The 22,500-nt window shown below is 60.9% G+C and overlaps 2 non-coding genes across 2 annotated transcripts; both read left to right on the forward strand.

The window, feature by feature from the left end:
• The first annotated feature begins 11,377 nt into the window (after positions 1–11,377).
• Positions 11,378–11,496, forward strand: LOC131868329 (5S ribosomal RNA). The gene has a single exon (XR_009366795.1). It is a non-coding gene; the product is annotated as a 5S ribosomal RNA (ribosomal RNA).
• A 7,817-nt stretch (positions 11,497–19,313) lies between these two features.
• LOC131868322 (5S ribosomal RNA) lies at positions 19,314–19,432 on the forward strand. The gene has a single exon (XR_009366788.1). It is a non-coding gene; the product is annotated as a 5S ribosomal RNA (ribosomal RNA).
• The last annotated feature ends 3,068 nt before the right edge of the window (positions 19,433–22,500 follow it).

Below are 22,500 nucleotides of genomic sequence, written 5' to 3' on the forward strand. Positions count from 1 at the left end.
GAGGCGAGATTCCAAAGGCTAAACGTGAGAGGCTGCAGGGTCGACTCAGAGAGGTCTATGCATGTGAGAGGCTGAAAGCAAGGTCGACTCGGAGCGGTCTATGCATCGGGCGCGCTTGGGGCGACTACCAGTGCCAACCCCTTATCCCGCGACGCGTCCGACAAAGAGAACGTTCCAAGGCGGCAGAGGAGGTTACCAGCCGAAGGATGCAGTAGCAATAACAGGTATAGTTCCGCGGCGGCCGAGAAGACTCACCGCATAGGAATCGGGATGCGAGGCGAGGGATGCGGCGGGAAGGCCCCGACGGCTAAACGGAAGAGGCTGCAGGGCCGCCTCGGAATGGTCCAAGCATCGGATGCGATTGGGACGACTACCAGTGCCAACCCCTTATCCCGCGATGCGTCCGATACACAGATAGTTCCAAGGCGGCCGAGGAGCCTCACCGCATATCAATCGGGGTGCGAGGCGAGGGATGGGGCGGGAAGGCCCCAACGGCTAGACGGAAGAGGCTTCAGGGCCACCTCGGAATGGTCCAAGCATCGGACGCGCTTGGGGCGACTGCCAGTGCCAACCCCTTATCCCGCGATGCGTCCGATACACAGATGGTTCCAAGGCGGCCGAGGAGCCTCACCGCATAGCAATCGGGGGTGCGAGGCGAGGGATGGGGCGGGAAGGCCCCAACGGCTAGACGGAAGAGGCTTCAGGGCCGCCTAGGAATGGTCCAAGCATCGGACACGCTTGGGGCGACTACCAGTGACAGCCCCCTATCCCGCGATGCGTCCGATACGAAGATGGTTCCAAGGCGGCCGAGGAGCCTCACCGCATAGCAATCGGGGTGCGAGGTGGGGGATGCGGCGAGATGGCCCCAACGGCTAGACGGAAGAGGCCACAGGGCCGCGTCGGAATAGTCCAAGCATCGGACGCGCTTGGGGCGACTACCAGTGACAACCCCTTATCCCGCGATGCGTCCGATACGAAGATAGTTCCAAGGCGGCCGAGGAGCCTCACCGCATAGCAATCGGGGTGCGAGGTGGGGGATGCGGCGAGATGGCCCCAACGGCTAGACGGAAGAGGCTGCAGGGCCGCCTCGGAATAGTCCAAGCATCGGACGCGCTTGGGGCCACTACCAGTGACAACCCCTTATCCCGCGATGCGTCCGATACGAAGATAGTTCCAAGGCAGCCGAAGAGCCTCACCGCATAGCAATCGGGGTGCGAGGTGGGGGATGCGGCGAGATGGCCCCAACGGCTAGACGGAAGACGCCACAGGGCCGCCTCGGAATAGTCCAAGCATCGGACGCGCTTGGGGCGACTACCAGTGACAACCCCTTATCCCGCGATGCGTCCGATACGAAGATAGTTCCCAGGCGGCCGAGGAGCCTCACCGCATAGCAATCGGGGTGCGAGGCGAGGGATGCGGCGAGATGGCCCCAAAGGCTAGACGGAAGAGGCTGCAGGGCTGCCTCGGAATAGTCCAAGCATCGGACGCGCTTGGGGCGACTACCACTGCCAACCCCTTATCCCGCGATGCGTCCGATACACAGATAGTTCCGAGGCGGCCGAGGAGGTGGGGGATGCAGCGAGATGGCCCCAACGGCTAGACGGAAGAGGCTGCAGGGCCGCCTCGGAATAGTCCAAGCATCGGACGCGCTTGGGGCGACTACCAGTGACAACCCCTTATCCCGCGATGCGTCCGATACACAGATAGTTCCGAGGCGGCCAAGGAGCCTCATCGCATAGCAATCGTGGTGCGAGGTGGGGGATGCGGCGAGATGGCCCCAACGGCTAGACGGAAGAGGCTGCAGGGCCGCCTCGGAATGGTCCAAGCATCGGATGCGCTTGGGGCGACTACCACTGCCAACCCCTTATCCCGCGATGCGTCCGATACACAGATAGTTCCAAGGCGGCCGAGGAGCCTCACAGCATAGCAATCAGGGTGCGAGGCGAGGGATGCGGCGAGAAAGCCCCAACGGCTAGAGGGAAGAGGCTTCAGGTACGCCTCGGAATGGTCCAAGCATCGGACGCGCTTGGGGCGACTACCAGTGACAACCCCTTATCCCGCGACGCGTCCGATACACAGATAGTTCCAAGGCGGCCGAGGAGCCTCACCGCATAGCAATCGGGGTGCGAGGCGAGGGATGCGGCGAGAAGGACCCAACGGCTACACGGAAGAGGCTTCGGGGCCGCCTCGGAATGGTCCAAGCATCGGACGCGCTTGGGGCGACTACCAGTGACAACCCCTTATCCCGCGACGCGTCCGATACACAGATAGTTCCAAGGCGGCCGAGGAGCCTCACCGCATAGCAATCGGGGTGCGAGGCGAGGGATGCGGCGAGAAGGACCCAACGGCTAGACGGAAGAGGCTTCGGGGCCGCCTCGGAATGGTCCAAGCATCGGACGCGCTTGGGGCGACTACCAGTGACAACCCCTTATCCCGCGACGCGTCCGATACACAGATAGTTCCAAGGCGGCCGAGGAGCCTCACCGCATAGCAATCGGGGTGCGAGGCGAGGGATGCGGCGAGAAGGACCCAACGGCTAGACGGAAGAGGCTTCGGGTCCGCCTCGGAATGGTCCAAGCATCGGACGCGCTTGGGGCGACTACCAGTGACAACCCCTTATCCCGCGACGCGTCCGATACACAGATAGTTCCAAGGCGGCCGAGGAGCCTCACCGCATAGCAATCGGGGTGCGAGGCGAGGGATGCGGCGAGAAGGACCCAACGGCTAGACGGAAGAGGCTTCGGGTCCGCCTCGGAATGGTCCAAGCATCGGACGCGCTTGGGGCGACTACCAGTGACAACCCCTTATCCCGCGACGCGTCCGATACACAGATAGTTCCAAGGCGGCCGAGGAGCCTCACCGCATAGCAATCGGGGTGCGAGGCGAGGGATGCGGCGAGAAGGACCCAACGGCTAGACGGAAGAGGCTTCGGGTCCGCCTCGGAATGGTCCAAGCATCGGACGCGCTTGGGGCGACTACCAGTGACAACCCCTTATCCCGCGACGCGTCCGATACACAGATAGTTCCGAGGCGGCCGAGGAGCCTCACCGCATAGCAATCGGGGTGCGAGGCGAAGGATGCGGCGAGAAGGACCCAACGGCTAGACGGAAGAGGCTTCGGGTCCGCCTCGGAATGGTCCAAGCATCGGACGCGCTTGGGGCGACTACCAGTGACAACCCCTTATCCCGCGACGCGTCCGATACACAGATAGTTCCAAGGCGGCCGAGGAGCCTCACCGCATAGCAATCGGGGTGCGAGGCGAGGGATGCGGCGAGAAGGACCCAACGGCTAGACGGAAGAGGCTTCAGGGCCGCCTCGGAATGGTCCAAGCATCGAACGCGCTTGGGGCGACTACCAGTGACAACCCCTTATCCCGCGACGCGTCCGATACACAGATAGTTCCGAGGCGGCCGAGGAGCCTCACCGCATAGCAATCGGGGTGCGAGGCGAGGGATGCGGCGAGAAGGACCCAACGGCTAGACGGAAGAGGCTTCAGGGCCGCCTCGGAATGGTCCAAGCATCGGACGCGCTTGGGGCGACTACCAGTGACAACCCCTTATCCCGCGACGCGTCCGATACACAGATAGTTCCGAGGCGGCCGAGGAGCCTCAACGCATAGCAATCGGGGTGCGAGGCGAGGGATGCGGCGAGAAGGACCCAACGGCTAGACGGAAGAGGCTTCAGGGCCGCCTCGGAATGGTCCAAGCATCGGACGCGCTTGGGGCGACTACCAATGACAACCCCTTATCCCGCGACGCGTCCGATACACAGATAGTTCCGAGGCGGCCGAGGAGCCTCACCGCATAGCAATCGGGGTGCGAGGCGAGGGATGCGGCGAGAAGGACCCAACGGCTAGACGGAAGAGGCTTCAGGGCCGCCTCGGAATGGTCCAAGCATCGGACGCGCTTGGGGCGACTACCAGTGACAACCCCTTATCCCGCGACGCGTCCGATACACAGATAGTTCCGAGGCGGCCGAGGAGCCTCACCGCATAGCAATCGGGGTGCGAGGCGAGGGATGCGGCGAGAAGGACCCAACGGCTAGACGGAAGAGGCTTCAGGGCCGCCTCGGAATGGTCCAAGCATCGGACGCGCTTGGGGCGACTACCGTTGCCAACCCCTTATCCCGCGATGCGTCTGATACACAGATAGTTCCGAGGCGGCCGAGGAGCCTCACCGCATAGCAATCGGGTTGCGAGGCAGATTATTGGGAAGGGAACCCCCTGGGATGCGGCTCAAGCAGTGCCCAAAGGGACTGGAATGCGGAATCACATCGAGAGACCCAAATGCTATACGAGGGCTCAAATCGAATTATCGATTTGGCCACGACATGGACGCATCGGAACGACTACCTTTGCCGAACCACTCGCAATTGCATCCATACCGAAACCAATAGACATTTCCGTTAGAGCCCTCGCATAGCATTCGGGAATCTCGCATGCCCCTCTAAATCGACCAATGCTGGCGCTCAATGAAAATCCGAGCGCTACCACCGTTCGAGCGCCAGCATTGGTCGAGTTAGAGGGGCACGGGGGAGAATGCTCCAGTCAACACCTCCCCTATATAAGTTATTTGTCCGATTCTCGCACAACCGTAGTCTGCCTCGTCGAATCAAACAACGGTCCCAGATTCCGACTTCCGTTCCGTAGAGACCCAAAAGCTAGATGGAGGCTCGCAAGAAAGAGAGTCGGCGCATAGCAATCGGGTTTCTCGAACGTTTAGGGACCGAGCTCACTTGCGGATAGGGCAAAATCCGCCAAGCAACCCAAAAGCTAGACGGGGGCTCGAATCGAATCGCCTAGGCGGCCACAACAACGACGTGTTGGATCGACTACCAGTGCCAAACCATTCAGCAAGACTAGTCTGTGTCGAGGCCGGATAGAGATTCTCAGAGAGCGCCCGCATAGCATTTAGGAGACCTGCCGCGTCCCTCACACTCGACAAATGGTGGTGCACGTTTATAAATCCGAGCGATCCCAACCCTTTCAAGCACCAACATCGGTCGAGATAGAGGGGCACGGAGGGGGCTGCGTGAGACAACACAGTCCCCTATATAAGTTATTTGTCCGATTCTCACACATCCGAAGAATGGTCATCAAATCGGACAACAGCCCAAACTTCCGACTTCCGTCCCAGAAAGCCCAAGAGCTATCTAAAACGTTCATGGCCGGAACTCGATCGCGGCTATACCAGTCCGCCAAGCAACCCAAAAGCTAGACTGGAGCTCTAGTCGAATCACCTCTGTGGCCATTGCAAGGACGTGTTGGAGCGACTACCATTGCCGAACCATTCCGCAGGTCGAGTCCATACCAAGGCCGCATAGAGATTCACGATGAGCTCCTGCATAGCAATCAGGAGACTTGCCGTGTCCATCACAATCGATAAATCCTGGTGCAAGATTTTTGCATCCGAGCGCTCCAACCAGTCGAGCACCAGCATCAATCGACATAAACGGGCACGGGGGGAGGATGCTCGAGAACACTACCTCCCCTATATAAGTTATTTGTCCGATTCTCAAGCAGCCGAAGTCTGGTCATCGAATCGGGTCAAAGACCACAACTTCCGACTTTACCCACAATGCAAGTCATCGAATCGAACATCGGCCCCCGAGTCGGACTCCATGCGTATGTCAGGTCATCGGACCCAAATTCCGCCTTCCTGCGCATGGCGGGCCATCAATATCAACTCGGTCATCGGACCCAAACTCCGCCTTTTTGCGTATGGCACGCCTTCAAATCGGTCATCGGACCCAAATTCCGCCTTCCTGTGCATGGCGGGCCATCAACATCAACTCGGTCATCGGACCCAAATTCCGCCTTTCTGCGCATGGCACGCCATCAACTCGGTCATCGGACCCAAATTCCGCCTTCCTGCGCATGGCAGGTCATCGGACACAAATTCAGACCTCGCCAATATGCCTACGTATCGAATCGGTCATCGGACCCAACTTCCGACTTCATCCATACTGTAGGGTCTTTGAGGTTGGCGCGGTGCGCTCAACCCAGGGAGTCGACCCATCGAAGCATACACCTCCCCTATATAAGCTATTTGTCCGATTCCCACACCTGTGTAGTTTGCACCTCTGACCAGGACATCGACCCCAACTTCCGAACTCGACTGCAACGACGGCACCAGCGCCTTGGTGCGCACCTTGCGACGCACAGTCCCAACATTCGCCTTCCTGCACATGGCAGGTCATCGGACCCAAATTCCGACCTCGCGAGTATGCCTACATATCGAATCGGTCATCGGACCCAACTTCCGACTTCATCCATACCGTAGGGTCTTTGAGGTTGGCGCGGTGCGCTCAACCCGGGGAGTCGACCCAACGAAGCATACACCTCCCCTATATAAGCTATTTGTCCGATTCCCACACCTGTGTAGTTTGCACCTCCGATCAAGACATCGACCCCAACTTCCGAACTCGCCTCCAACGACCGAACCAGCGCCTTGGTGCGCACCTTGCAACGCACAGTGCCAACATTCGCCTTCCTGCACGTGGCAGGTCATCGGACCCAAATTCCGACCTCGCGAGTATGCCTACATATCGAATCGGTCATCGGACCCAACTTCCGACTTCATCCATACCGTAGGGTCTTTGAGGTTGGCGCGGTGCGCTCAACCCGGGGAGTCGACCCAACGAAGCATACACCTCCCCTATATAAGCTATTTGTCCGATTCCCACACCTGTGTAGCTTGCACCTCCGATCAGGACATCGACCCCAACTTCCGAACTCGACTAAAAAGACCGCACCAGCGCCTTGGTGTGCACCTTGCAACGCACAGTGTCAACATTCGCCTTCCTGCACATGGCAGGTCATCGGACCCAAATTCCGACCTCATGAGCATACCTACTAATCGAATCGGTCATCGGACCCAACTTCCGACTTCATCCATACCGTAGGGTCTTTGAGGTTGGCGCGGTGCGCTCAACCTGGGGAGTCGACCCATCGAAGCATACACCTCCCCTATATAAGCTATTTGTCCGATTCCGACACCTGTGTAGTTTGCACCTCCGCTCAGGACATCGACCCCAACTTCCGAACTCGCCTGCAACGACCGAACCAGCGCCTTGGTGCGCACCAAAAGTGCGCACTTTTGGAGGGCACTTTTCTGCGCTCCAAAGGTGCGCACTTTTGGAGGGCACTTTTTGGAGGGCACTTTTCTGCGCTCCAAAGGTGCGCACTTTTGGAGGGCACTTTTTGGAGGGCACTTTTCTGCGCTCCAAAGGTGCGCACTTTTGGAGGGCACTTTTTGGAGGGCACTTTTCTGCGCTCCAAAGGTGCGCACTTTTGGAGGGCACTTTTTGGAGGGCACTTTTCTGCGCTCCAAAGGTGCGCACTTTTGGAGGGCACTTTTTGGAGGGCACTTTTCTGCGCTCCAAAGGTGCGCACTTTTGGAGGGCACTTTTTGGAGGGCACTTTTCTGCGCTCCAAAGGTGCGCACTTTTGGAGGGCACTTTTTGGAGGGCACTTTTCTGCGCTCCAAAGGTGCGCACTTTTGGAGGGCACTTTTTGGAGGGCACTTTTCTGCGCTCCAAAGGTGCGCACTTTTGGAGGGCACTTTTTGGAGGGCACTTTTCTGCGCTCCAAAGGTGCGCACTTTTGGAGGGCACTTTTGTGCACTCCAAAGGTGCGCACTTTTGGAGGGCACTTTTCCTGTGCTCCAAAGGTGCACACCTAGGTGAGCACCTTCGACCACACCTTGTAGCACACCAAACTCTGACTTTCGACTTCATCCGCAATGCAGGGTCTTTGAGGTTGGCGCAATGCGCACAACCAGGGGAGTCGACCCATCAAACCCAACACCTCCCCTATATAAGCTATTTGTCTGATTCTCATACATGCGTAGCCTGCAGGAGCAATTAGGACATCGACCCCAACTTTCGGCTTCTAAACGAAAACAAGGTCTTTGAGGTTGGTGTAATGCGAACAACTAGGGGAGTCAACCCATCAAACCCAACACCTCCCCTATATAAGCTATTTGTCTGATTCTCATACATGTGTAGTCTACAGGAGCAATTAGGACATCGACCCCAACTTTTGACTTCTTAACGAAAACAAGGTCTTTGAGGTTGACGTAATGCGCACAACCAGGGGAGTCGACCCATCAAACCCAACACCTCCCCTATATAAGCTATTTGTCCGATTCTCATACATGTGTAGCCTGCAGGAGCCATTAGGACATTGACCCCAACTTTTGACTTCTTAACGAAAACAAGGTCTTTGAGGTTGGCGTAATGCGCACAACCAAGGGAGTTGACCCATCAAACCCAACACCTCCCCTATATAAGCTATTTGTCTGATTCTCATACATGTGTAGCCTGCAACAACGATTAGGACATCCACCCCAACTTCTGAATTCGTCTGCGTTGACCGCACCAAAGGTGCACGCCTTGGTGCTCACCAAAATCCGACTTCCGACTTCTTCTGCTATGCGGGGTCTTTGAGGTTGGCGCAGTGCGCACAACCAGGGGAGTCAACCCACCGAATGCAACACCTCCCCTATATAAGCTATTTGTCTGATTCTCATACATGCGTAGACTGCAGCAATGATTAGGACATCCACCCCAACTTTTGACTTCTTAAACAAGACAGGGTCTTTGAAGTTGGTGCAGTGCACACAACCAGGGGAGTCGACCCATCAAACGCAACACCTCCCCTATATAAAGCTATTTGTTCGATTCTCATACGTGTAGTCTGCAGCAGCGATTAGGACATCGACCCCAACTTCCGAATTCGTTTGCATTGACCGCACCAAAGGTGCACGCCTTGGTGTGCACCCTGGAGTGCACTTTGGTGCTCACCTCGGTGCACACTTTGGTGTGCACCTCGGTGTGCACCAAAGGTGCGCACCTTGGAGCGCACCAAAGGTGTACACTTTGGAGCGCACCACATAGGGTCTTTGAGAGGTTGGCGCAGTGCGCACACCAAGGTGGGTGTTGAGGTGCGTGCCGAGGTGGGTGGGTGCTAGGGTGCGCTCCATGGTGGGTGCCAGGGTGGGTGCGTGCTAGGGTGGATTCCAAAGAGGGTCATAGGGTGGGTGCCAAGGTGGGTTGGTGATATAGTGGGTTCAAAGGTGGGTACTAGGGTGGGTTCCAAGGTGGGTCACAAGTTGGGTGCCAGGATGCGTGGGTGTTAGGTTGGGTGCCAAGGTGGGCTCCTGCGTGGGTGGGTGCTAGGGTGGGTTTCAAGGTGGACGCGAGGGCGGGTGCCAAGGTGGGTAACAAGTTGGGTGTTAGGATGGGTGAGTGCTAGAGTGGGTGCCAAGGTGGGTGGGTGCTAAGGTGGATGCCAAGGTGGTTCACAGGGTGGGTGGGTTCTAGGGTGAGTTCCAAGGTGGGTCACAGGTTCAGTGCTAGGGTGGGTGTCAAGGCGGGTGTCGAGGTGCCTGGGTGCTAGGGTGTGGATGCCAATGTGGGTCATAGGGTGGGTACTAGGGTGGGCTGCAATGTGGGTGCCAAGGTGGGTAACATGCTCGGTGGGTTCTAAATTGGGTGCCAGGGTGGGTGTGCACCCACCTTGCCCGAGGTGGGTGCCAAGGTGCCAGTGTGGGTGGGTGCTAAGGTGGATGCCAAGGTGGGTGAGAAGGTGGGTGATAGGTTGAGTGGTAGGATGGGTGGGTGCCAAGATGGGTCACAGGGTGGGTGCAAGGGTGGGTAGGTGCTAGGGTTGGTGTCAGGGTGGGTGGGTGCTAGGTTGGGTTCCAAGGTGGGTGCGAGGGTGAGTGTCAAGGTGGGTCACAGGTTAGGTGCTAGGATGGGTGAGTGCTAGGGTGCAAAGGTGCCAGGGTGGGTGCTAGGATGGGTCGATGCTAGGGTGAGTGGCAAGGTGGGTCCACAAGTGTCAAGGTGGGTGCCGAGGTGGGTGCCAAGTCGGCGACTGCTATGGTGGATGCCAAGGTGGGTCACGGGGTGGGTGCCAAGTTGCTAGGTTGGGTTCCAAGGTGGGTGCCAACGTGGGTGCTAGGGTGCGTGGGTTAAAGGGTGTGTCACAACGTGGGTGCCAGGATGGGTGCGCACCCACACTGGCCAAGACGGGTGCGGGTGCAAGGTTGGGTTCCAAGCCCGGTCACAGGCTGGGTGCTAGGATGGGTGGGTGCCAAGGTGGGCACCAGGGTGGGTGCACCCACCCTGGCCAAGGTGGGTCACGGGGTGGGTCCTAGGGTGGGTAACGGGGTGGGTACTAAGGTGCGTGCCAAGGTGGGTCATAGGGTGGGTGCCAAGGTGGGCACCAGGGTGGGTGTGCACCAACCCTAGCCAGGGTAGGTCACGGGGTGGTTGTCGGGGTGGGCGTCAAGGAGCCAAGGTGGGTGGCAAGTAGCCAAGTTGCGTGCCAAGGTGGGTGTCGGGGTGGGTGCCAAGGATCCAAGGTGGGTGCCAAGGAACCAAGGTGGGTGTCTGGGTGGGTGCCGAGGTGGGAGCCAGGGTGGGTCCCAAGGTGAGTGCAAAGGTGGGTGCCAGGGTCAAGGTGAGTGCCAATGTGGGTTCCAAGGTGCCAGGGTCAGGGTGAGTGCCAATGTGGGTTCAAAGGTGCTAAGTTGGGTGCGAGGTTGGGTGCGAGGGTGGGTGGGTGCCAAGGTGTGCTAGGTGGAAGCCCGGGTGGGTCGGCATCCCATGGGTGTCGAGTTGGGTGCCTGATGGGTGCTTCTTGTCAAGTTTTAGTCGTCGGGACTCATTTCGAGCCTTAGAGGTCGTTTCTTGTCCGGTTGCCCTGTCTTCGACCTGGGAACCCAATTTTGGTCCTCGGGTCCCATTTTTTTTTGTCTCGCATCCCACTTTTGGCCTGTGGCCTTTTCGGGGTCGATTCTCGTTTTGGGCATCAGAGCATGTTTCTTCTCCTAAAACCCAATATTTGTTTATTAAGTCTCGGAACACATTTTTGTTCTCGTGGACCCATCATGGGTCTTGGAACGCATTTGTGGTCCTTGGGTCCCATTTTGCATCCCGAAACTTGTGTTTTGGTGCTTGATCCCTATTTTGGGTGCCCACCTTGCACCAAGTGCGCACCCGGGGCAAACCGAGCGCCTTGGTGCACCGGGGCAAGATCGAGCGTGCACCCGAGGCGCCCCGAACATGCACCAAGGTGCACTCGGCCCACATGTGAGCGCAGGTCGTTGCGCCCGAGGTGGTGTGTGGGCACCGCGTTGCAGACGGGACACTGCACGCACACGACGCCCCCTCCAGGTGCACGCACGTAGGCCGGGCCGGGTGCACACCCGACGCCCTAGCAAGGTGCGCGCACCCGGGCAGGGCTCACACTTGGCGAACGGGGCGCACTTCGCGAGGGAGGGTGTGCACCTCGACGGGCGTGGGTGGCCGGGGTGGATTCGCACGTGGGTCGCGGTTTGCTAAGTACACACTGCGACAAGCTCATAACGGGTGCGATCATAGCAGCATTAGTGCACCGGATCCCATCAGAACTCCGCAGTTAAGCGCGCTTGGGCCGGAGTAGTACTGGGATGGGTGACCTCCCGGGAAGTCCCGGTGTTGCACCCTTTTTTAGTTTTTCGCCGGGCGTCGCAATGCTATTTGAATAAACCTTTTGCCCGTTTGCGTTCTCGTCGGGGCCGGGCCGGGCCGGGGTGCGCTGCCCGCACTACCGCGCGCGCGGGGGCGACACCGAGCGCGCACCCGAGGCACCCCGAGCACACAGGCCACGGTGCAACCCGGGCGTTGTGCGCGCACCCCGGTGCGCCCGAGGTGCTGCGCGCGCACCCAGGTGAAATCGGTGTGCACCTCGGCCAGTGCGCGCTCGGTCGAGTCGCGCACGTTGGCCAAGGTGCACGGTGATGTTTCTTACTCTAAGGTTCCGCACCAGACGCCCGGGACAGGTGAGCGAAGCTGGGCGGGGCCGGGTGCGCGGCCGGGGCAGGTGCACGCAGCTGGAGAGAGCTTTGGAGCACACTTCGGAGCGCACCAATGATGCGCTCCATTCAAAAGTTTCCTGAAAAGGCAAAAAAAGTTGAGATTATAGAATTTCCCACTTGAGAGATTGTAAAAAAAAAAAATTTAAAATGAAGGAAACGCGGGTGCCAAGGTGTGCGCAGCCCAGCCAAGGTGTGCGCACCAAGGCGCCCACCCTGGCGAAGGTGCACGCAAGGTGCGCACCCGAGGCAAACCGGACAATTAACCCAACTTTCGACTTCGCGCGCACCTTGGAGCGCACTTCGGAGCGCTCCTTGGTGCGCACCAATCTTGGGCACCTCGGAGTGCACCATGGCGCCCACCAAGGTGCGCACCCGGGGCAAACCGAGCTCCGACTTCGTGCGCACCTTGGAGCGCACGAAAGGTGCGCACCATGGCGCCCACCAAGGTGCGCAGCCCAGCCAAGGCGTGCGCATCAAGGTGCGCACCCTGGCGAAGGTGCGCACCCGGGGCAAACCGAGCTCCGACTTCGTGCGCACCTTGGAGCGCACAAAAGGTGCGCAACCCAGCCAAGGTGTGCGCACCCCGGTCAAACCGAGCTCCGAATCGTGCGCACCAGAGGTGCACGCCATCGTGCGCACCTTGGAGCACACTTCGGAGCCCTCCTTGGTGCGCGCCGATGTTGCGCACCTCGGAGCGCACCCGGGGAAAACAATGCAATTAACCCGACTTTCGACTTCGTGGGCACCTCGGAGCGCTCTCGGGTTCGCACCTCGGAGCACACCGAGGTGCGCACCTTTGATGCGCTGCCTTCACCAATTTCCAGAAAAGGCAAGAAAACATTGAGAAGGTGTGCGCACCGAGGTGCCCACCCTGGCGAAGGTGCACGCGAGGTGCGCACCCGGGGCAAACCGGGCTCCGACTTCGTGCACGCCGCACCTTGGAGCACACTTCGGAGCGCTCCTTGGTGCGCACCAGGGCGCGCAACCCAGCCGAGGTGCCCACCCCGGCGAAGGTGCACGCGAGGTGCGCACCCGGGGCAAACCGGGCTCCGACTTCGTGCACGCCATGGTGCCCACCGCGGCGAAGGTGCACGCGAGGTGCGCACCCGGGGCAAACCGGGCTCCGACTTCGTGCACGCCGCACCTTGGAGCACACTTCGGAGCGCTCCTTGGTGCGCACCATGGTGCCCACCAGGGCGCGCAACCCCGCCGAAGGTGCACGCGAGGTGCGCACCCGGGGCAAACCGGGCTCCGACTTCGTGCACGCCGCACCTTGGAGCACACTTCGGAGCGCTCCTTGGTGCGCACCATGGTGCCCACCAGGGCGCGCAACCCCGCCGAAGGTGCACGCGAGGTGCGCACCCGGGGCAAACCGGGCTCCGACTTCGTGCACGCCATGGTGCGCACCGCGGCGAAGGTGCGCACCCGGGGCAAACCGGGCTCCGACTTCGTGCACGCCGCACCTTGGAGCACACTTCGGAGCGCTCCTTGGTGCGCACCAGGGCGCGCAACCCAGCCGAGGTGCCCACCCCGGCGAAGGTGCACGCGAGGTGCGTACCCGGGGCAAACCGGGCTCCGACTTCGTGCACGCCGCACCTTGGAGCACACTTCGGAGCGCTCCTTGGTGCGCACCATGGTGCCCACCAGGCCGCGCAACCCAGCCAAGGTGTGCGCACCAAGGTGCACGCGAGGTGCGCACCCGGGGCAAACCGGGGTCCGACTTCGTGCACGCCGCACCTTGGAGCACACATCGGGGCGCTCCCGGGTTCGCACCGGCGTTGCGCACCGTGGTGGGCACCTCGGAGCACACCAAGGTGGGCAGCGAGGTGCGCACCTTTGATGCGATGCCTTCACTAATTTCCATAAAAGGCAAAAAAAAAACGAGATTTTAAAATTTCCGTTTTGAAAGATAGTGAGAAAAAGGGAATGCTGGTGCCATCTTGAGCCCGCCCTGGTGCGCAGCCCAGCCAAGGTGTGCGCACCAAGGTGCCCACCCTGGCGAAGGTGCGCGCCCGGGCAATTAATCCAACTTCCAACTTCGCGCGCGCCAGGGTGGGAGCGCACCCAACAACCGGGCCTGGGAAGAGCCAATGCGAGAAACCCCACCAAACGCTCTGACAAAAAAAGAGGGGGCGCTCCAGTAACCCCGCTTCGGAGCGCACCCTGGGCAAACCCAGCCAAGGTGCCCACCCCGGCCAAGGTGCAGGCGAGGTGCGCACCCGGGGCAAACCGGGCTCCGACAACGTGCACGCCGCACCTTGGAGCACACTTCGTAGCGCTCCCGGGTGCGCACCTCAGAGCACACCAAGGTGGGCAGCGAGGTGCGCACCTTTGATGCGCTGCCTTCACTAATTTCCAGAAAAGGCAAAAAAAAAAGGAGATTTTAAAATTTCCGTTTTGAAAGATAGTGAAAAAAACGGAACGCGCGTGCCATCTTGAGCCCGCCCTGGTGCGCAGCCCAGGTAAGGTGCCCACCCTGGCAAAGGTGCGCACCCGGGCAATTAACCCTACTTCCGACTTCGTGCGCGCCAGGGTGGCAACCGGGCCTCGGAAGAGCCAATGCGAGAAACCCCACCAAACGCTCCGACAAAAAAAGAGGCGGCGCTCCAATAACCCCGCTTCGGAGCGCAGCCGGGGCAAACCCAGCCAAGGTGCCCACCCCGACGAAGGTGCACGCGAGGTGCGCACCCGGGGCAAACCGGGCTCCGACAACGTGCACGCAGCACCTTGGAGCACACTTCGAAGCACTCCCGGGTGCCCACCGGCGTTGCGCACCGTGGTGGGCAGCGAGGTGCGCACCTTTGATGCGCTGCCTTCACTAATTTCCAGAAAAAGGCAAAAAAAAATGAGATTTTAAAATTTCCGTTTTGAAAGATAGTGAAAAAAAAGGAACGCGGGTGCCATCTTGAGCCCGCCCTGGTGCGCAGCCCAGGCAAGGCATGCGCACCAAGGTGCCCACCCGAGGTGCACACCCGGGGCAAACCGGGCTCCGACTTCGTGCAGGCCGCACCTTGGAGCACACTTCGGAGCGCTCCTTGGTGCGCACCATGGTGCCCACCAGGGCGCGCAACCCAGCCAAGGTCTGCACACCAAGGTGCCCACCCCGGCGAAGGTGCACGCGAGGTGCGCACCCGGGGCAAACCGGGCTCCGACTTCGTGCACGCCATGGTGCCCACCGCGGCGAAGGTGCACGCGAGGTGCGCACCCGGGGCAAACCGGGCTCCGACTTCGTGCACGCCGCACCTTGGAGCACACTTCGGAGCGCTCCTTGGTGCGCACCATGGTGCCCACCAGGGCGCGCAACCCAGCCAAGGTGTGCGCACCAAGGTGCACGCGAGGTGCGCACCCGGGGCAAACCGGGGTCCGACTTCGTGCACGCCGCACCTTGGAGCACACATCGGAGCGCTCCCAGGTTCGCACCAGCGTTGCGCACCTTTGATGCGCTGCCTTCACTAATTTCCAGAAAAGGCAAAAAAAAACGAGATTTTAAAATTTCCGTTCTGAAAGATAGTGAAAAAAACGGAACGCGGGTGCCATCTTGAGCCCTTCCTGGTGCGCAGCCCAGGCAAGTTGTGCGCACCAAGGTGCCCACCCTGGCGGAGGTGCGCGCCCGGGGCAATCCGGGCTCCGACTTCGTGCACTGCATGGTGCCCACCAAGGCGCGCAACCCAGCCAAGGTGCCCACCGCAGCGAAGGTGCACGCGAGGTGCGCACCCGAGGTGCACACCCGGGGCAAACCGGGCTCCGACTTCGTGCACGCCGCACCTTGGAGCACACTTCAGAGCGCTCCTTGGTGCGCACCAGGGCGCGCAACCCAGCCGAGGTGCCCACCCCGGCGAAGGTGCACGCGAGGTGCGCACCCGGGGCAAACCGGGCTCCGACTTCGTGCACGCCATGGTGCCCACCGCGGCGAAGGTGCGCACCCGGGGCAAACCGGGCTCCGACTTCGTGCACGCCGCACCTTGGAGCACACTTCGGAGCGCTCCTTGGTGCGCACCATGGTGCCCACCAGGCCGCGCAACCCAGCCAAGGTGTGCGCACCAAGGTGCACGCGAGGTGCGCACCCGGGGCAAACCGGGGTCCGACTTCGTGCACGCCGCACCTTGGAGCACACATCGGGGCGCTCCCGGGTTCGCACCGGCGTTGCGCACCGTGGTGGGCACCTCGGAGCACACCAAGGTGGGCAGCGAGGTGCGCACCTTTGATGCGATGCCTTCACTAATTTCCATAAAAGGCAAAAAAAAAACGAGATTTTAAAATTTCCGTTTTGAAAGATAGTGAGAAAAAGGGAATGCTGGTGCCATCTTGAGCCCGCCCTGGTGCGCAGCCCAGCCAAGGTTTGCGCACCAAGGTGCCCACCCTGGCGAAGGTGCGCGCCCGGGCAATTAACCCAACTTCCAACTTCGCGCGCGCCAGGGTGGGAGCGCACCCAACAACCGGGCCTGGGAAGAGCCAATGCGAGAAACCCCACCAAACTCTCTGACAAAAAAAGAGGGGGCGCTCCAGTAACCCCGCTTCGGAGCGCACCCTGGGCAAACCCAGCCAAGGTGCCCACCCCGGCCAAGGTGCAGGCGAGGTGCGCACCCGGGGCAAACCGGGCTCCGACAACGTGCACGCCGCACCTTGGAGCACACTTCGTAGCGCTCCCGGGTGCGCACCTCAGAGCACACCAAGGTGGGCAGCGAGGTGCGCACCTTTGATGCGCTGCCTTCACTAATTTCCAGAAAAGGCAAAAAAAAAAGGAGATTTTAAAATTTCCGTTTTGAAAGATAGTGAAAAAAACGGAACGCGCGTGCCATCTTGAGCCCGCCCTGGTGCGCAGCCCAGGTAAGGTGCCACCCTGGCAAAGGTGCGCACCCGGGCAATTAACCCTACTTCCGACTTCGTGCGCGCCAGGGTGGCAACCGGGCCTCGGAAGAGCCAATGCGAGAAACCCCACCAAACGCTCCGACAAAAAAAGAGGCGGCGCTCCAATAACCCCGCTTCGGAGCGCAGCCGGGGCAAACCAAGCCAAGGTGCCCACCCCGACGAAGGTGCACGCGAGGTGCGCACCCGGGGCAAACCGGGCTCCGACAACGTGCACGCAGCACCTTGGAGCACACTTCGAAGCACTCCCGGGTGCCCACCGGCGTTGCGCACCGTGGTGGGCAGCGAGGTGCGCACCTTTGATGCGCTGCCTTCACTAATTTCCAGAAAAAGGCAAAAAAAAATGAGATTTTAAAATTTCCGTTTTGAAAGATAGTGAAAAAAAAGGAACGCGGGTGCCATCTTGAGCCCGCCCTGGTGCGCAGCCCAGGCAAGGCATGCGCACCAAGGTGCCCACCCGAGGTGCACACCCGGGGCAAACCGGGCTCCGACTTCGTGCAGGCCGCACCTTGGAGCACACTTCGGAGCGCTCCTTGGTGCGCACCATGGTGCCCACCAGGGCGCACCCGAGGCAAACCGGGCTCCGACTTCGTGCACGCCGCACCTTGGAGCACACATCGGAGCGCTCCCAGGTTCGCACCAGCGTTGCGCACCTTTGATGCGCTGCCTTCACTAATTTCCAGAAAAGGCAAAAAAAAACGATATTTTAAAATTTCCGTTCTGAAAGATAGTGAAAAAAACGGAACGCGGGTGCCATCTTGAGCCCTTCCTGATGCGCAGCCCAGGCAAGTTGTGCGCACCAAGGTGCCCACCCTGGCGGAGGTGCGCGCCCGGGGCAAACCGGGCTCCGACTTCGTGCACTGCATGGTGCCCACCAAGGCGCGCAACCCAGCCAAGGTGCCCACCGCAGCGAAGGTGCACGCGAGGTGCGCACCCGAGGTGCACACCCGGGGCAAACCGGGCTCCGACTTCGTGCACGCCGCACCTTGGAGCACACTTCAGAGCGCTCCTTGGTACGCACCAGGGCGCGCAACCCAGCCAAGGTGCTCACCCCGGCGAAGGTGCACGCGAGGTGCGCACCCGGGGCAAACCGGGCTCGGACTTCGTGCACGCCGCACCTTGGAGCACACATCGGAGCGCTCCCGGGTTCGCACCAGCATTGCGCACCTTTGATGCGCTGCCTTCACTAATTTCCAGAAAAGGCAAAAAAAAGAAAAAAATGAGATTTTAAAATTTCCGTTTTGAAAGATAGTGAAAAAAACGGAACGCGGGTGCCATCTTGAGCCCGCCCTGGTGTGCAGCCCAGGCAAGTTGTGCGCACCAAGGCACCCACCCTGGCCAAGGTGGGTCACGGGGTGGGTCCTAGGGTGGGTAACGGGGTGGGTACTAAGGTGCGTGCCAAGGTGGGTCATAGGGTGGGTGCCAAGGTGGGCACCAGGGTGGGTGTGCACCAACCCTAGCCAGGGTAGGTCACGGGGTGGTTGTCGGGGTGGGCGTCAAGGAGCCAAGGTGGGTGGCAAGTAGCCAAGTTGCGTGCCAAGGTGGGTGTCGGGGTGGGTGCCAAGGATCCAAGGTGGGTGCCAAGGAACCAAGGTGGGTGTCTGGGTGGGTGCCGAGGTGGGAGCCAGGGTGGGTCCCAAGGTGAGTGCAAAGGTGGGTGCCAGGGTCAAGGTGAGTGCCAATGTGGGTTCCAAGGTGCCAGGGTCAGGGTGAGTGCCAATGTGGGTTCAAAGGTGCTAAGTTGGGTGCGAGGTTGGGTGCGAGGGTGGGTGGGTGCCAAGGTGTGCTAGGTGGAAGCCCGGGTGGGTCGGCATCCCATGGGTGTCGAGTTGGGTGCCTGATGGGTGCTTCTTGTCAAGTTTTAGTCGTCGGGACTCATTTCGAGCCTTAGAGGTCGTTTCTTGTCCGGTTGCCCTGTCTTCGACCTGGGAACCCAATTTTGGTCCTCGGGTCCCATTTTTTTTTGTCTCGCATCCCACTTTTGGCCTGTGGCCTTTTCGGGGTCGATTCTCGTTTTGGGCATCAGAGCATGTTTCTTCTCCTAAAACCCAATATTTGTTTATTAAGTCTCGGAACACATTTTTGTTCTCGTGGACCCATCATGGGTCTTGGAACGCATTTGTGGTCCTTGGGTCCCATTTTGCATCCCGAAACTTGTGTTTTGGTGCTTGATCCCTATTTTGGGTGCCCACCTTGCACCAAGTGCGCACCCGGGGCAAACCGAGCGCCTTGGTGCACCGGGGCAAGATCGAGCGTGCACCCGAGGCGCCCCGAACATGCACCAAGGTGCACTCGGCCCACATGTGAGCGCAGGTCGTTGCGCCCGAGGTGGTGTGTGGGCACCGCGTTGCAGACGGGACACTGCACGCACACGACGCCCCCTACAGGTGCACGCACGTAGGCCGGGCCGGGTGCACACCCGACGCCCTAGCAAGGTGCGCGCACCCGGGCAGGGCTCACACTTGGCGAACGGGGCGCACTTCGCGAGGGAGGGTGTGCACCTCGACGGGGGTGGGTGGCCGGGGTGGATTCGCACGTGGGTCGCGGTTTGCTAAGTACACACTGCGACAAGCTCATAACGGGTGCGATCATACCAGCGTTAGTGCACCGGATCCCATCAGAACTCCGCAGTTAAGCGCGCTTGGGCCGGAGTAGTACTGGGATGGGTGACCTCCCGGGAAGTCCCGGTGTTGCACCCTTTTTTAGTTTTTCGCCGGGCATCGCAATGCTATTTGAATAAACCTTTTGCCCGTTTGCGTTCTCGTCGGGGCCGGGCCGGGCCGGGGTGCGCTGCCCGCACTACCGCGCGCGCGGGGGCGACACCGAGCGCGCACCCGAGGCGCCCCGAGCACACAGGCCACGGTGCAACCCGGGCGTTGTGCGCGCACCCCGGTGCGCCCGAGGTGCTGCGCGCGCACCCAGGTGAAATCGGTGTGCACCTCGGCCAGTGCGCGCTCGGTCGAGTCGCGCACGTTGGCCAAGGTGCACGGTGATGTTTCTTACTCTAAGGTTCCGCACCAGACGCCCGGGACAGGTGAGCGAAGCTGGGCGGGGCCGGGTGCGCGGCCGGGGCAGGTGCACGCAGCTGGAGAGAGCTTTGGAGCACACTTCGGAGCGCACCAATGATGCGCTCCATTCAAAAGTTTCCTGAAAAGGCAAAAAAAGTTGAGATTATAGAATTTCCCACTTGAGAGATTGTAAAAAAAAAAAATTTAAAATGAAGGAAACGCGGGTGCCAAGGTGTGCGCAGCCCAGCCAAGGTGTGCGCACCAAGGCGCCCACCCTGGCGAAGGTGCACGCAAGGTGCGCACCCGAGGCAAACCGGACAATTAACCCAACTTTCGACTTCGCGCGCACCTTGGAGCGCACTTCGGAGCGCTCCTTGGTGCGCACCAATCTTGGGCACCTCGGAGTGCACCATGGCGCCCACCAAGGTGCGCACCCGGGGCAAACCGAGCTCCGACTTCGTGCGCACCTTGGAGCGCACGAAAGGTGCGCACCATGGCGCCCACCAAGGTGCGCAGCCCAGCCAAGGCGTGCGCATCAAGGTGCGCACCCTGGCGAAGGTGCGCACCCGGGGCAAACCGAGCTCCGACTTCGTGCGCACCTTGGAGCGCACAAAAGGTGCGCAACCCAGCCAAGGTGTGCGCACCCCGGTCAAACCGAGCTCCGAATCGTGCGCACCAGAGGTGCACGCCATCGTGCGCACCTTGGAGCACACTTCGGAGCCCTCCTTGGTGCGCGCCGATGTTGCGCACCTCGGAGCGCACCCGGGGAAAACAATGCAATTAACCCGACTTTCGACTTCGTGGGCACCTCGGAGCGCTCTCGGGTTCGCACCTCGGAGCACACCGAGGTGCGCACCTTTGATGCGCTGCCTTCACCAATTTCCAGAAAAGGCAAGAAAACATTGAGAAGGTGTGCGCACCGAGGTGCCCACCCTGGCGAAGGTGCACGCGAGGTGCGCACCCGGGGCAAACCGGGCTCCGACTTCGTGCACGCCGCACCTTGGAGCACACTTCGGAGCGCTCCTTGGTGCGCACCAGGGCGCGCAACCCAGCCGAGGTGCCCACCCCGGCGAAGGTGCACGCGAGGTGCGCACCCGGGGCAAACCGGGCTCCGACTTCGTGCACGCCATGGTGCCCACCGCGGCGAAGGTGCACGCGAGGTGCGCACCTGGGGCAAACCGGGCTCCGACTTCGTGCACGCCGCACCTTGGAGCACACTTCGGAGCGCTCCTTGGTGCGCACCATGGTGCCCACCAGGGCGCGCAACCCCGCCGAAGGTGCACGCGAGGTGCGCACCCGGGGCAAACCGGGCTCCGACTTCGTGCACGCCGCACCTTGGAGCACACTTCGGAGCGCTCCTTGGTGCGCACCATGGTGCCCACCAGGGCGCGCAACCCCGCCGAAGGTGCACGCGAGGTGCGCACCCGGGGCAAACCGGGCTCCGACTTCGTGCACGCCGCACCTTGGAGCACACTTCGGAGCGCTCCTTGGTGCGCACCAGGGCGCGCAACCCAGCCGAGGTGCCCACCCCGGCGAAGGTGCACGCGAGGTGCGTACCCGGGGCAAACCGGGCTCCGACTTCGTGCACGCCGCACCTTGGAGCACACTTCGGAGCGCTCCTTGGTGCGCACCATGGTGCCCACCAGGCCGCGCAACCCAGCCAAGGTGTGCGCACCAAGGTGCACGCGAGGTGCGCACCCGGGGCAAACCGGGGTCCGACTTCGTGCACGCCGCACCTTGGAGCACACATCGGGGCGCTCCCGGGTTCGCACCGGCGTTGCGCACCGTGGTGGGCACCTCGGAGCACACCAAGGTGGGCAGCGAGGTGCGCACCTTTGATGCGATGCCTTCACTAATTTCCATAAAAGGCAAAAAAAAAACGAGATTTTAAAATTTCCGTTTTGAAAGATAGTGAGAAAAAGGGAATGCTGGTGCCATCTTGAGCCCGCCCTGGTGCGCAGCCCAGCCAAGGTGTGCGCACCAAGGTGCCCACCCTGGCGAAGGTGCGCGCCCGGGCAATTAACCCAACTTCCAACTTCGCGCGCGCCAGGGTGGGAGCGCACCCAACAACCGGGCCTGGGAAGAGCCAATGCGAGAAACCCCACCAAACGCTCTGACAAAAAAAGAGGGGGCGCTCCAGTAACCCCGCTTCGGAGCGCACCCTGGGCAAACCCAGCCAAGGTGCCCACCCCGGCCAAGGTGCAGGCGAGGTGCGCACCCGGGGCAAACCGGGCTCCGACAACGTGCACGCCGCACCTTGGAGCACACTTCGTAGCGCTCCCGGGTGCGCACCTCAGAGCACACCAAGGTGGGCAGCGAGGTGCGCACCTTTGATGCGCTGCCTTCACTAATTTCAAGAAAAGGCAAAAAAAAAAGGAGATTTTAAAATTTCCGTTTTGAAAGATAGTGAAAAAAACGGAACGCGCGTGCCATCTTGAGCCCGCCCTGGTGCGCAGCCCAGGTAAGGTGCCCACCCTGGCAAAGGTGCGCACCCGGGCAATTAACCCTACTTCCGACTTCGTGCGCGCCAGGGTGGCAACCGGGCCTCGGAAGAGCCAATGCGAGAAACCCCACCAAACGCTCCGACAAAAAAAGAGGCGGCGCTCCAATAACCCCGCTTCGGAGCGCAGCCGGGGCAAACCCAGCCAAGGTGCCCACCCCGACGAAGGTGCACGCGAGGTGCGCACCCGGGGCAAACCGGGCTCCGACAACGTGCACGCAGCACCTTGGAGCACACTTCAAAGCACTCCCGGGTGCCC

Source organism: Cryptomeria japonica, unplaced genomic scaffold, assembly GCF_030272615.1.
Source record: "Cryptomeria japonica unplaced genomic scaffold, Sugi_1.0 HiC_scaffold_203, whole genome shotgun sequence".
NCBI classification, from domain to species: domain Eukaryota; kingdom Viridiplantae; phylum Streptophyta; class Pinopsida; order Cupressales; family Cupressaceae; genus Cryptomeria; species Cryptomeria japonica.